We start from the raw sequence: 13,192 nt of genomic DNA, 5'->3' as shown, positions 1-13,192 counted from the left end.
GCTGTCGGAACCCCTCAGTCTAATAGGCGCTGCTCATGCATGGTTGTCTACATCTTTGGATGGGTTTAGTGACATCTCTGAACAGTCAAAGGGACTGTGTCTGTGATACAATATCCACAGTCAACGTTTATATTGAGGAGTTCTGGGAACTGGGGTGATGGAAAATTTTTTCTGATATGTGTATAAGGGGTACCCATACAATCTAAACATTTCATCAGAAGATGACTAGAGTGACTCTCTGAAGAACTGTGCTATTTCAGTGCACCCACCCAGATGGAAACCTGATAGATTTTATGAACAGTAAATGATGGGTAAGTCTACATTCACATATATGCATCTTGTTTCAGTATTGAGAAAAACAGGATCAAAATGTCATTCCTTCACCTTCAAGGTGACAAATGAGATTTAAATTATCCAATGTAATTCACAAGCAGTGAGATCTGATGGAGAACATGCTTCACACAATGTAAAACACTCGTCCTTCAAACATGGGCTGAAACTATTTCTCTGTAATCACCAACTCCCATGTTGTATTATACACATACAATATATTTTGAAAACACACGACTGACAGGATGGGTGACATTGCCTTATTCATCCATGAAACTAAAATACTAGCAATCAATGGAACCTTTTTCACTATGAATACAACACCACTCCAGCCCATAAATGTACACATTAACTTTCCAGATGGGCTATTGATAGCTGTGTCTCATAACAACTGAGCCAGATAAGTTGCACTGAATAACATATAGCAGATGCTACAACCTTGTTCATAATACTATAATACATGTCATGGTACTAGGCCACCAGCATGCTGCACTTCAAATATGCTGTCAATGGTAATTGTGTCTGCGCAGGCCTATCACCAGAGGCCACTTGTAGAGGACCACATGGCATGGCATGGCATGGCATCCACCAGACTGGATACTGCAGCCTTTCTCTTTATAAGCACAACGCAACTGTCATTCCCCCTCATATTCTGATTGTACTTTTTGTCAGCAACTGCTTGTACCAGTACCTGGATTGTTTCTGTGTTTGTATCCATTCTTAACTATTGTTCACTTGGATGTGGAAAAAGAATATACTTCGCTTCATTGTGGCCATGTTGTTTGTGTCTTACAGTACAATATAGCTGGAACTTCCCCACAGGCTTTATAGCCCTCTCTGGATCTTGTCAGTTCATCTTCATAATTATTTTTGCCTTTTAACAGAATACCAATAATTTTGAGAGGTTGATATGACAATTTGGATGTTTCTGCACTGCTTGACATCTTGGTTGTATTTGTCCAGGGCAGTTTCCTAACTGCAATCTTCTTTAATATCTCAGCAGCATATAGTATCATCCAAATCCTTGTACTGATATATAAGCTTTTTACTCTGAAAATTCCAAATGTCTTCTTCATTCGTATCTATGGGCTGATCCACACTTAATGGGCATACTTTCGGTCCGATAATGGGATGGTGGGCCATATATAATATTAAAATGTCCCCTGCAAGGGTTGATCTTCAGCCCAATAGAGCACATCTCTTGTGAAACAAACTTCTCCCCCACCAACTGTTAAACATTTCTAGTATGAATAACTACATGCCTCTAATTAAAGGTTGTGTGTCTTCAGAAAACCTGCCATAACTTAGATTTTGCTGTCTTAATACTTTATGACTGGATGATACAAATTGTGTTAACAGTACAAGTGGAAACAGTGGAGCTTACTTCCCAATACATGTAGCATCTTGTTCCAAAAATGATGCTGGGAGACCATACAATATCAGTAACCTCAACAGCGCAAATTTTGGGACTAATCTGTGACTTGTGCTATGCTCACATCAGACTTTTCTGAGCCTGTACATGCAATAAACGTTTGCTGGTGGTGGCCAATATTAGTAGAAAACACATCCTCTCCTCTCATGATATTTATCTTATACCACAGACACAACAAATTTAGCATTCACAAAATTGGACAAAATACAGTATCTGTGGATTAAAATACTGATCAAAGTGAAGCAGCCCACACCAAACAATGATAATCTGTTGGATGCACTAGAAATGCCTCTCCATGTTCAATGCTAGTTCATGGTTGATAACTCTAGAGTTCCCAAATGTCTAGAAATAGAGTACCCTACAGGTGCTTTATAGATCATTTGCATTTCTCTAGTGAAATAAAATTTGCACTTTTGAATAATATCCACTAAACAGGAATGACCCCAGCATTCAACTGACTGGACTAATCAGTACATTGAAATTTCTTTCTTTTGGTTACTCAGTCCACACAATCTACATCTGCTCCCTCAATGTGAAACGTTAAACATAAGCACCATGTTCCTAACAACAGAGCAAATTCAGTGGCCAGATGCAATTAAAATATTCACTTAACATGCAAAATTAAGTGAAAAACTACATGCTGACAAATTCCTTCTTTTGTCCTGACCTTCACGCAGAATGGTCATATCCCCTGCTTCAGAATGAATCAATATTTATAGCAGACACAATGGCCATAGAGCAAGCTCTAGACTGAAAAATATTCTGATCAGAGTTTTCTTCTTGTATGTACTATTGGCTTTCAACATATCTAAATTAGGAAAGACACAAATGTCGATGTTATGAGTGGAATATGCATCTTTGGAGAAATTTTTCTGGATCCAGTATACCATAGGGTTCTAACAAAATATGTGGATCTAGTATTTCAAATCATAGTGCTTTTGCATATTTCGAACAAAGAAAATGACTATTAATGCTTTAACGTACCAGAGATGATTCAGATGGAAGTAAAGAAACAAGAAAATAAACTTCATTGATGAACAAGTTTTCCCTTTTTTTAGGCAAATTCCCTAAAACTCATCCTGGAGAAGAGCCTTAGGAGATATGAAATGAATCTGGTTACACATTAGTATACAGAAACAGACACTGCTGGGTATGTCTTTAAAGTATACTGACTACATTTGACAACGCTAGTTTACTCACATTGATAATTATGGGAATAACTTCTAGATAACTTTCTAGCAGTATGTGTATATTAGGAGAAAATGGCTATTTTTTGCCAAGAACCACTGCTGTTCCTAAGAGTACTTAGCAGTTGATTTTATCTATTACTTCAAACAAAACATTTACAACACTTTGCCCAGAATACTGTCAGCTATCTATGTACTGAAAAAGTCAAGATCTGTGTGTATTACGAGTAATGTAAATGTAGTTGTGATTTATTAGTCTCACTACATACATTGTACAGGTCATATGATCTCTTGTACAGGAAACATGTCACACTTAGCAAAAATATAATGTAAAATGATTTACAGAAATTATTTTTACACTATTTTAAGGATAATACCAATAAATACAACACTACAATATTTACTATAAATTAACAGTTTACCAATTTCCTTTGTTGTACACAGACAACATTGCAATATTAGCCACAGATTTTTATTGTTCAAAATGTCAGACTGTCTTCAATGAATTCTTCAATGGTGTAGTAACATTTCTCTATTAAAATATTTTGGAGTAAACTTTTCAGCAAACCAAGGTCCATTGTCAATATGTTTCTTCCTTTTCATTTGTTATTTATTTTTAACCCATGTACAGTGGTGTCTGAGCATAAAGGTTTACATGATGTGAGGGAAATTTGAAGGTTTCCTTGTGATGAGTACCATAGCTATGCTTAAAACGTAACTTTTCAAGATTATGTTGAATATTATATACAAAAATCAAAATTTCAAAAATGTACACTGAAGTACTTGTTAGTACTTTTGATTTCTTGGACAATGGACAACATGACTAATTTTTGTGGGCAGCACACATGTTTCTAATGATTTTCTTCTGAAGAATTGGTAGCCTTGTGCTGTTCCTAGAGTTTCCCCAGAAAATTATCCCATACTGAATAACAGATTAAAAATAACTGTGGTAGACTGTCTTTCTTGTGTCCATATGTGTGGCAACAGATAAAATAAAGATTGCAAAAGCTAGAGAATTTAATTTATTTACCAGGGAATCTATATACCCAAGAATTTCACACGGCTCGCTTCTGTCATCAGTTGATTAGTACGGGCTATTTGTACAGGACATAATATTGCTGACAATTTAGAGACAAATTGTATTATCTGGGTCTTATTGACATTGAGCTTTAGTCCAACCAGGACTCCAGTTTCCCCAGAACATTTTCTATACTATCTGGAATCTTTTCTCTTGTATCATTTTCTATCAGGACTGAGGTGTCATCTGTGAACAAGACTGAATGAGCATCAACATTTAATGGTAAATTATTCATATACAACAAAAACAGGTAAGACACAGTCTTGAACCCTGTGCAACTCCTTAGGAAATTGTTTTCTATTCGGAGTGGTAGTTAACTGAGTTTGATGTTAAAATAACTGTTTCCTCTCTGTCAGATAAGAGTTGAACCACTGTAATGCAGTATCTTTGATCCTATAGCTCTTCAGTTTGTGAAGTAATAATGAGAGGTTCACCCAGTCAAAGGCTTTTGTTAGATCACAGAATAGTCCTGAGGCTTTTGTACTCTGATCTAGTGATGCACTTATTTCTACTGTAAATTCTCTGATGGCATTTATGGTGCTTTTTCTTCTTTGAAAACCAAACTGATTTTACAAGTGTCATTTACTGTAAGGAAATTTTCTAGCTGTTTTGCCATACGTTTTTCAAATATTTTAGAAAAAACAGGAAGGACACAGATAGGCCGGTAGTTTCCCATATCTTCTGGTGATCACTTTTTAAATAATGGCTTAATCTCTGCATATTTTAGGACATCTATAAAAAAAAAGTGTTCAAGTCCGTGGGTATGAAATAATATGGTGTACTGCCTTGATTACCATGGAAGGTATTGAATCCCATTCAACTGAATTTTTGTTTTTTAATCATAATATTGTGTCTTCCACATCTTTCTGAGTGATTTTCCTGAATTTTTTAAAACAAATGTCTTGTATGTCATCTCTATGCCTGAGAATCATATTGTCCTGGTTGGCTGTCATGTTTACGTCAGATTTTGCTATATTGACAAAGAAATCATTGAAGCAGTTCGACATTTGAACATGATTTAAAGTAATATCACCCTGAAACCTAATTTGAGAAATTTCTTGACTTTTAACATTGACTTTTTTTTCTTTTTTTTTTGCTGCGAGTCTCACTTCTTTTAATATAGTCTTATAGCGCATAACATAAGTTACAAAATTATGGTTTCAATTTACTTTGAGCTCACTGTGCAGCTGTCTCTTTCTGACACTCGAAATTTTTATGCCTGGTGTAATCCAACTTCGTTTATTACTGACACTCTTTTGATAAGATTTTAGGGGAAATGTTTCACTGAATACACCCAAAAAACAATTTAGTAATTTATCAAAATTTTTGTTGCTTGAATCACAGTGATCTACAGGCCAGCTTTTAACACTTAACTTATCACAAAACAACTCTAAATTTTCTTTGCTGAAACTCCTTCTTATATAAGATTCAGATTTTAGTTTCTCTCTTTTGTAGGATTTACATTACTGTGTCCAAATACTGTGATAAATTGCAAGAGAAGTGGCTTGCAAGATATTTTTTATCTTTGTTTTCGAATGTCTGGAGTTGAATATATGCAGATAAACAAATAGGTAACTACTAAATTCCTCAAGGTGTAGAAGGTTGGCACTATGGTGGGATACACATTTAAAAATATTAGTAAATAGACTAGCAGTTTGTGCTATGCAGTGAATGTCCTGGACACAGTCAGTGACATAAAAACACTAGAATATGCTTACTTTGCTTTTGTACAATCGGTACTCGCATACTGCATTCCATTTGGGGGTATCTCACACAGACAGATATTTACTTTGCACAGGAGACTAGTCAAGATAATTAGATGGGTGCCTCTTTCCTCCATCACTAAACATTTATTTCCAGAGATCAATATCCTACAAGCCCCTTGTACCTATATTCATAAAACAGTGTGCGTCATTCATGAACATTTACACATTTTTATAAAAAACAAAGACATCCACAATCACAAGACTATCATTTCAATGCAGTATCTATAATTAGTCAATAGCTACTTATGGGCACAGCATTGTTAGGCACTTGGGAATTGTTATACACAAGAAGCTACCGAAAAGCTTGAAGCAGAACAGAGAAGACTTCAGAGTTGACCACTGCCTGTGGCTGGGAATTTTTTGACCACTGCTTGTGGCTCGGAATTTTAACACCTGTCACACATCACTGGGATGCGAGTACAATGATTGCAATAGTGAGCTATTAATGATAATCCTACAAGGTGAAAACATAGTGCTGATGAATGACAGATCTGCAATGAGAATAACCCCATTGTTACAGGCAATATCAGCAATAGTCCTCAGCTTTGCACTGCCTCATGTGGCACTACTAACCAGCTGGGATGTAAAATTAGATTCTCAATTGGGATTTAAAAGTAGATCTTCTGTGTTCTGATCACCTACCAGTTGTTCTGACTTTACATGGCACAGCAGAAGAACCATGCTGGATCTACCCTGGACAGAGATTGGAAATCGGGAAAGTTCACAGCAATAAATATGTTGACAGATTTAAAAGTGAGCCTCCCATAATAAGATACACTTGTCCATCAGGTCCCCACTTATCCAAACAAACACACAGCATTACTGTGGCTTCCATAGAGGCAATTCCTCAACAGAAAGCATTTTTACCTACAAACAAACAAGCCCTGCGTAGTGGATGCCGTGTGTCAGGGAGCCATCAACAAACATAAGGACGAACTGAGGAATTACACACACATTACCCAACAGAACTACATCAGCCTGTAAAAAATACAAGCAGGAGCCAAGATTGTTTTTGAAAAATAATAGGAAGACAAGTTGCAAAAACCTCTGAAACTCCATTGCTAAGAACATTACAATGTCCAGTGAGTGGAAGAAGGCAAAGAGCTTCTAAAAACCCTCGATACCTCACCATTACAATTCGCTACCTAAGAGTTTTATTATTGAACAGATGTTATGAAAGCAAACACCTCCCTACATCATCCATGTAACACAATTCCCTGTGCTACTTGGACATTTTCAATTGTTGAGCTACAGAGATTTTTCTCCTCTGGGAAAAATACTGCCCCAGGGACATAATATCCTTTACAATATTGTTGTGTACATAGTTCCGCGTAGTCAGCACGTACACAACTTTCCCAATAGAGCGTGCCCCGCTAAGCACAACAGCGCAGGTGCAGCGCTCATCTGTCTCTGCACTACGAGGTGGCGCTGTCTTAGAGACGGACCAAATTCTGCTTCCACCGATCCGCGTATTAATATTTAACGCAGCCAATGAGATTGCTGCTAACATAGACCCTTTTCTCCTCGCCGATCACACTTGCACAGTGATACCTGAACGCTCGAGGTATTATAAAGAGTGTACAGACCTCCGATTAGTCGGTCTGCATTAGTCTGTACCAGTCTGCCTTGGTCTGCATTAGTCTATAGTCAAGTTTCAGTCTGTGCCTAATAAGATTACCATATTCCTGTACATAGCCAAGAAGATAAGTGAATAGACACTTTGTCAAGTATCAGAGATATGTGAGAATAAGATTAACGTACCAAGACCAAAGGAACTTCAGATTGTCAATTGTAAATAGCATCCAGAACCAAGTTAAGTTATTTTTATGCTTGTTATTATTTTAATAAATGTGTTTGAAAACTAATCAAGTTCTGTTTAAAGTTGGTCACCATCAATCTGCTACTCTAAGCGTGCAAGTGTCATTTCTATCATATGACCTAACGGCAGAAGATAAACACGCCACGATAAGACCACGAGACATATTGCTGACACTTGCCTACTTCGTTAGAGTGACAAGTCAAATAATCTGATGGTGTGTGCACCGAAGGTCTTACAGTATGCACACCACAAATATGCTATCATTTCTACCTCTTGAAAGACAACAATATCCACTCTGTATTTATAATGAAATTTTGTTTGAACATTACAACATTGGATCCCTAAAGAAAGGCAGAATGGTCACTGTGCTCAAACCAGGGAAGGATCCTGATTCTTTGGGATAGTACTGATTAACAGCATTATGATAATGTCCATAAAAGTGATGGAAAGAAAAGTCAAATCGTAATAAATGAGAAGCACTATGTTGCTAATTTTCTACAACATTAGTGTACATGGTCAACCTGTCTTTGGTGTATAAGGCCATTATCAGACCAACTAACTTGTCACCAAAGGAGTTTCAACATTTGTAAGAACATTGGAAAAGATGTTACCTATCTAGACTGAGGTGCAAATACACAATAAATGTCATCTCTGACAGTGTGTTTGTAATGAAATTTAAAGGGTAAAAAGTAGAACAATAATGATAAAGGGAGCAAACAGGAAAACAAACATTAACTCAAAAACTGTGCCTATATAACAGTTGACATTAATTAACAAAGCAAATAAAATGAAATAAAAAAAAAATAGAACCTCGACAAAACTACTTCAAGAGGTATCAAACACAGAAAGTGATACAGAAGGCAATTAAAAGAAATGATTAACAATTGTAATGACAAAATATATGGAGTACATAGGCAGTTACAATAAAATAAAAAGAAATGAATACATACAGGAAAATGGAGGAATATGAAGGAACAGACAGTGTGGAAACTGATGGAAGACAGACGATTATGTGAAGTTGTGAAGCGGGGGCAATATCAAGACATGTTTGGCCATTTGAGATTAAATTCGAACTGTGGGCTAGATGTTTGTTAATTTCAAGGGCTTTTAACAGATTGAGATTTTGGCCTTTGTTTACCAAGCGAATGACATGGGACTGTGGCTGGTAGTTGTGGCCCTCTGTCAGTACATGCTTAGCAACTGTGGCATCTTAATTCTGCATCCTCCAGCTGTGTTCATGTTTGGCCAGCCTATTTGCCATGTATCTGCCTGATTAACCAATATAAAACTTTCCACAATCAGAATAAGTAATTTTGTGCACCCCACTATTGGCTAGTAATTGGGTCTTATCTCTGCTCTTGAAAATATAATGGGTTGTGGTGTTCTTCAAATGGTAGAAAAGACTATAGTTTCACGACTTCAGTGTATCATTGCTTCATCAAGAGAAAGCTCCTGTTCAGGTTTGCATATGGTCTTAAGTTTATCTAGGAGGTACTGTAGCACAGATTCAGTTTTGTAGAGTGTTTATCTGTCTGCTTCGTAAGGAATTTTCACTGATATGACACAATTCCCATATCTGCTCAGATCGATTTTAGCTCATTAGCTTGCCAAAAATTCGTGTCTCTATTAGAGAATCTGTTGACCAATAGTCCATCAAATAATTCTTTTTTATTTGCCCCACCAAGTTAATCATGCCCAGGATTTTTTCAGTTCAACAGCAGTGATATTCGTAAATTTGGGAGACATGAGAGATTCTATAAAATGGCTTTGTTTTGTTCTTAATACAAGTTCATTTGTGTTGACATCTGACTGAACAATCACTCCCCAGAAATAATTACACAGTATTTATAAAGCTATTGATCACACTGAAAAGGGCTTTTACACCTGGGATTCCTCTAAATGTTTCTAAAAATAATGATCTTGTCCTCCTACAACCATCTTTCACAGTCAGAAGCTCCATCATGTAAATCATTCACAGTTATCTCAATTTAGGTGATTATAGCTGTGCTGTTTTCTTCTTCTCTTCCAGGCCAACCATCAGTAATATCATCTGAATCACTTGGAACATCAAACAATTATGTGCAAACAATTCAGCAACAATCTCACTTTCCGTCAACTGTTTTCATGCCATACCGCACAAGGCAACAACTACAGTACTGACTGTTTCGTGGTACTGACTGTTGGCAGTAAAACAAAAGATAAAAATAAGTTCATACTGTTTTTCACTGCACCGAACCCTCCAATTCATATATAACCTTTTCTTAAATTTAAATAGTTACTGGCATGAGCAACAGGTCTCAGAAAATACATGCAGAATGAAAAATGTAAATTTATGTGATCCGTCCACAGCAGTTGGACGTGGAAAAACATAAATCTACATGAGCCACATGCAGCATGTTACTGAAACATTGGAGAAAATGCCGGAAGTGGGAACTTGAGTCCCAATCATAAACCAGGTCCAACAAGGATATGAACCGAAAAACCATCAGATGGTGAGGCAGAGAGGGAAAGGGATAGCTGCAGTGTTGGAAAGGAAGTAATGCTGCAAAGACTGGGATCTGGTGGTAGCCAAGCATGTACTCAAATAGTTGTGAGCCTCCTGGGAGGCATTTCCAATGTAACCAACTTTAAAATGGCTTATCTACAAATTTTCATGCTTAAATACGGCATTGCGAGTACTGCAATTATCATACCATTTGGACTCTTAACAGCTTTTCATGTCATGAGGGATAAAACACAGCACAACAATGTCCTAATCTTTCAGACTACACTTGAAAACCACAACCAACACCTTGAATAAGTTTTCACTGCTTTTAGTGGTAGCACTGTGGTGATCAAAGATGCCAAATCCAATTACAGAAAATGCAAGTTACCTGACTCAGCCATACAGTTAGCACTGTCGGTATCAAACGAATGCAAGATAGAGTCAACACCATAAGACAGTGTTGTCGTAACTGCCACCTGCTTCACATCTGCTGTGCAGCGAGCTACCTTAATTTAAGTATTAACTGTATTTTTCTTACTTGTCACTTCTTCTTCCGTGTGTGTTTGCTTTTAGGAAGCTTTAATTGTCGAGTGCTAGTAATAGTGTTCCACAGATTTTGTGTTTGTTTTGAATACAGTCAGAGAAAGTCCCTTTAGTCATCCACAGTGCCAGTAGTGCTAGTGTTTGTTTTGAAGAATACAGTCCAGAGACAGGTAGTGCTATTTTCATTGTTTTCTACAAGAAGTGGCTAGCAATCACAGTTTAGTCAACAATCAGCCGCCTTTAGTCAATTAGCAGTCTAGTTAAAAGTTGGTTAACTCTCTACAGTAAATTGATTCGGATAGGATGTGTGACTGCTGTGTACGGACGCAGGAGGAGCTGGCCACTGTTCGCGAACAGCTGAGCGTGTTGATGGCCGCGGTCAGCCATCTTCAGGCTGCTGCCTCTGAGTGTAGCGGCAGTGGGGCGTCTGGTGCGTCGCATGGTACACCCCAGGTGTTACATGCTTCACCCACGGGCCCTGCTGTCAAGACATCTTCGCGGGTACGGGGCGCGGTTGGGCCACCCTCTCCCCAAGGGGAGTGGCGGGTTCAGCGGCGTTCGTGGCGCAGGGTAAATGTGGAGGCTGGCCGTGTGGCATCGCCCGCTCTGCCTGTGAGTGGACATGTGGCTGCTCCTTCAGCAAGGTCCGAGCAGACACACAGGGGGAGGGGTTTATTAGTTATTGGGAGCTCTAACGTTAGGCGGGTGATGGAGCCCCTTAGGGAAATAGCAGAAAGGTCGGGGAAGGAGGCCAGTGTTCACTCTGTCTACTTGCCGGGGGGGTCTCATCCGAGATGTGGAGGAGGCCCTGCCGGCGGCTATAGAGAGCACTGGGTGCACCCAACTGCAAATTGTTGCTCATGTCGGCACCAATGACTCCTGCCGTCTGGGTTCAGAGGTCATCCTCAGTTCGTACAGGCGGTTGGCGGAATTGGTGAAGGCGGAAAGCCTCGCTCGTGGAGTGGAATCAGAGCTAACTATTTCTAGTATCGTTCCCAGAACCGATCGCGGTCCTCTGGTTTGGAGCCAAGCGGAAGGCTTAAACCAGAGGCTCAGACAATTCTGCGGAGATCTGGGGTGCAAATTTCTCGACCTCCGCTATCAGGTGGAGAAATGTAGAGTCCCCCTGAATAGGTCAGGCGTTCACTACATGCCGGAAGTGGCTACAAGGGTAGCGGAGTACGTGTGGAGTGCACATGTGGGTTTTTTAAGTTACAGAATTCCCTCCCTAGGCCCGACAAGACGCCTCCTGAGACGCGGCAAGGTAGGAGTGGGCAAAATGCAATGTGCTAATAGTAAACTGCAGGAGTGTCTATAGAAAGGTCCCAGAACTGCTCTCATTAATAAACGGTCACAATGCCCATACAGTACTAGGGACAGAAAGTTGGCTGAAACCAGACGTAAACAGTGATGAAATCCTAAACTCAGATTGCAATGTATACCGCAGACTCAGGCTGGACTGTGAAGGGGGAGGTGTGTTTATAGCGATTAGAAGTGCAATAGTATCGAAGGAAATTGACAGAGATCCAAAATGTGAAATGATTTGGTGAAGGTCACGGTTAAAGCAGGCTCAGACATGGTAATTGGATGTTTCTATAGGCTCCCTGGCTCAGCAGCTGTTGTGCCTGAGCACCTGAAGGATAATTTGGAAAATATTTCGAGTAGATTTCCCCACCATGTTATAGTTCTGGGTGGAGATTTTAATTTGCCGGATATAGACTGGGAGACTCAAACATTCATAACGGGTGGCAGGGACAAAGAATCCAGTGAATTTTTTTAAAGTCCTTTATCTGAAAACTACCTTGAGCAATTAAACAGAGAACCAACTCGTGGCAATAACATATTAGACCTTCTGGTGACAAACAGACCTGAACTATTTGAAACAGTTAACGCAGAACAGGGAATCAGCGATCATAAAGTGGTTACGGCATCGATGATTTCAGCCATAAATAGAAATATTAAAAAAGGCAGGAATATTTTTCTGTTTAGCAAAAGTGACAAAAAGCAGATCACAGAGTACCTGACGGCTCAACACAAAAGTTTTGTCTCAAGTACAGATAGTGTTGAGGATCAGTAGACAAAGTTCAAAACTATCATACAATATGCGTTAGATGAGTATGTGCCAAGCAAGATCGTAAGAGATGGAAAAGAGCCACCGTGGTACAACAACCAAGTTAGAAAACTGCTGCAGAAACAAAGGGAACTTCACAGCAAACATAGACATAGCCAAAGCCTTGCAGACAAACAAAAATTACGCGAAGCGAAATGTAGTGTGAGGAGGGCTATGCGAGAGGCGTTCAACGAATTCAAAAGTAAAGTTCTATGTACTGACTTGGCAGAAAATCCTAAGAAATTTTGGTCTTATGTCAAAGCAGTAGGTGGATCAAAACAAAATGTCCAGACCAAAATGGTACTGAAACAGAGGGTGACAGACTAAAGGCCGAAATACTAAATGTCTTTTCCCAAAGCTGTTTCACAGAGGAAGACTGCACTGTAGTTCCTTCTCTAGATTGTCGTACAGATGACAAAATGGTAGATATAGAAATAGATGA

General features: G+C 38.8%; 1 protein-coding gene across 1 annotated transcript in view; it reads right to left on the bottom strand.

Moving 5' to 3' along the window:
- The window catches only part of LOC126413208 (modular serine protease-like), a 201,043-nt gene that overhangs the window by 74,096 nt on the left and 113,755 nt on the right, over nt 1–13,192 (bottom strand). The window lies entirely within an intron of this gene.

Source organism: Schistocerca serialis, chromosome 7 (assembly GCF_023864345.2).
Source record: "Schistocerca serialis cubense isolate TAMUIC-IGC-003099 chromosome 7, iqSchSeri2.2, whole genome shotgun sequence".
In the NCBI taxonomy this organism is placed as follows: Eukaryota; Metazoa; Arthropoda; class Insecta; order Orthoptera; family Acrididae; genus Schistocerca; species Schistocerca serialis.
Note: the sequence above shows the minus strand (reverse complement) of the source record. Positions and strands in the feature narration are given on the sequence as shown.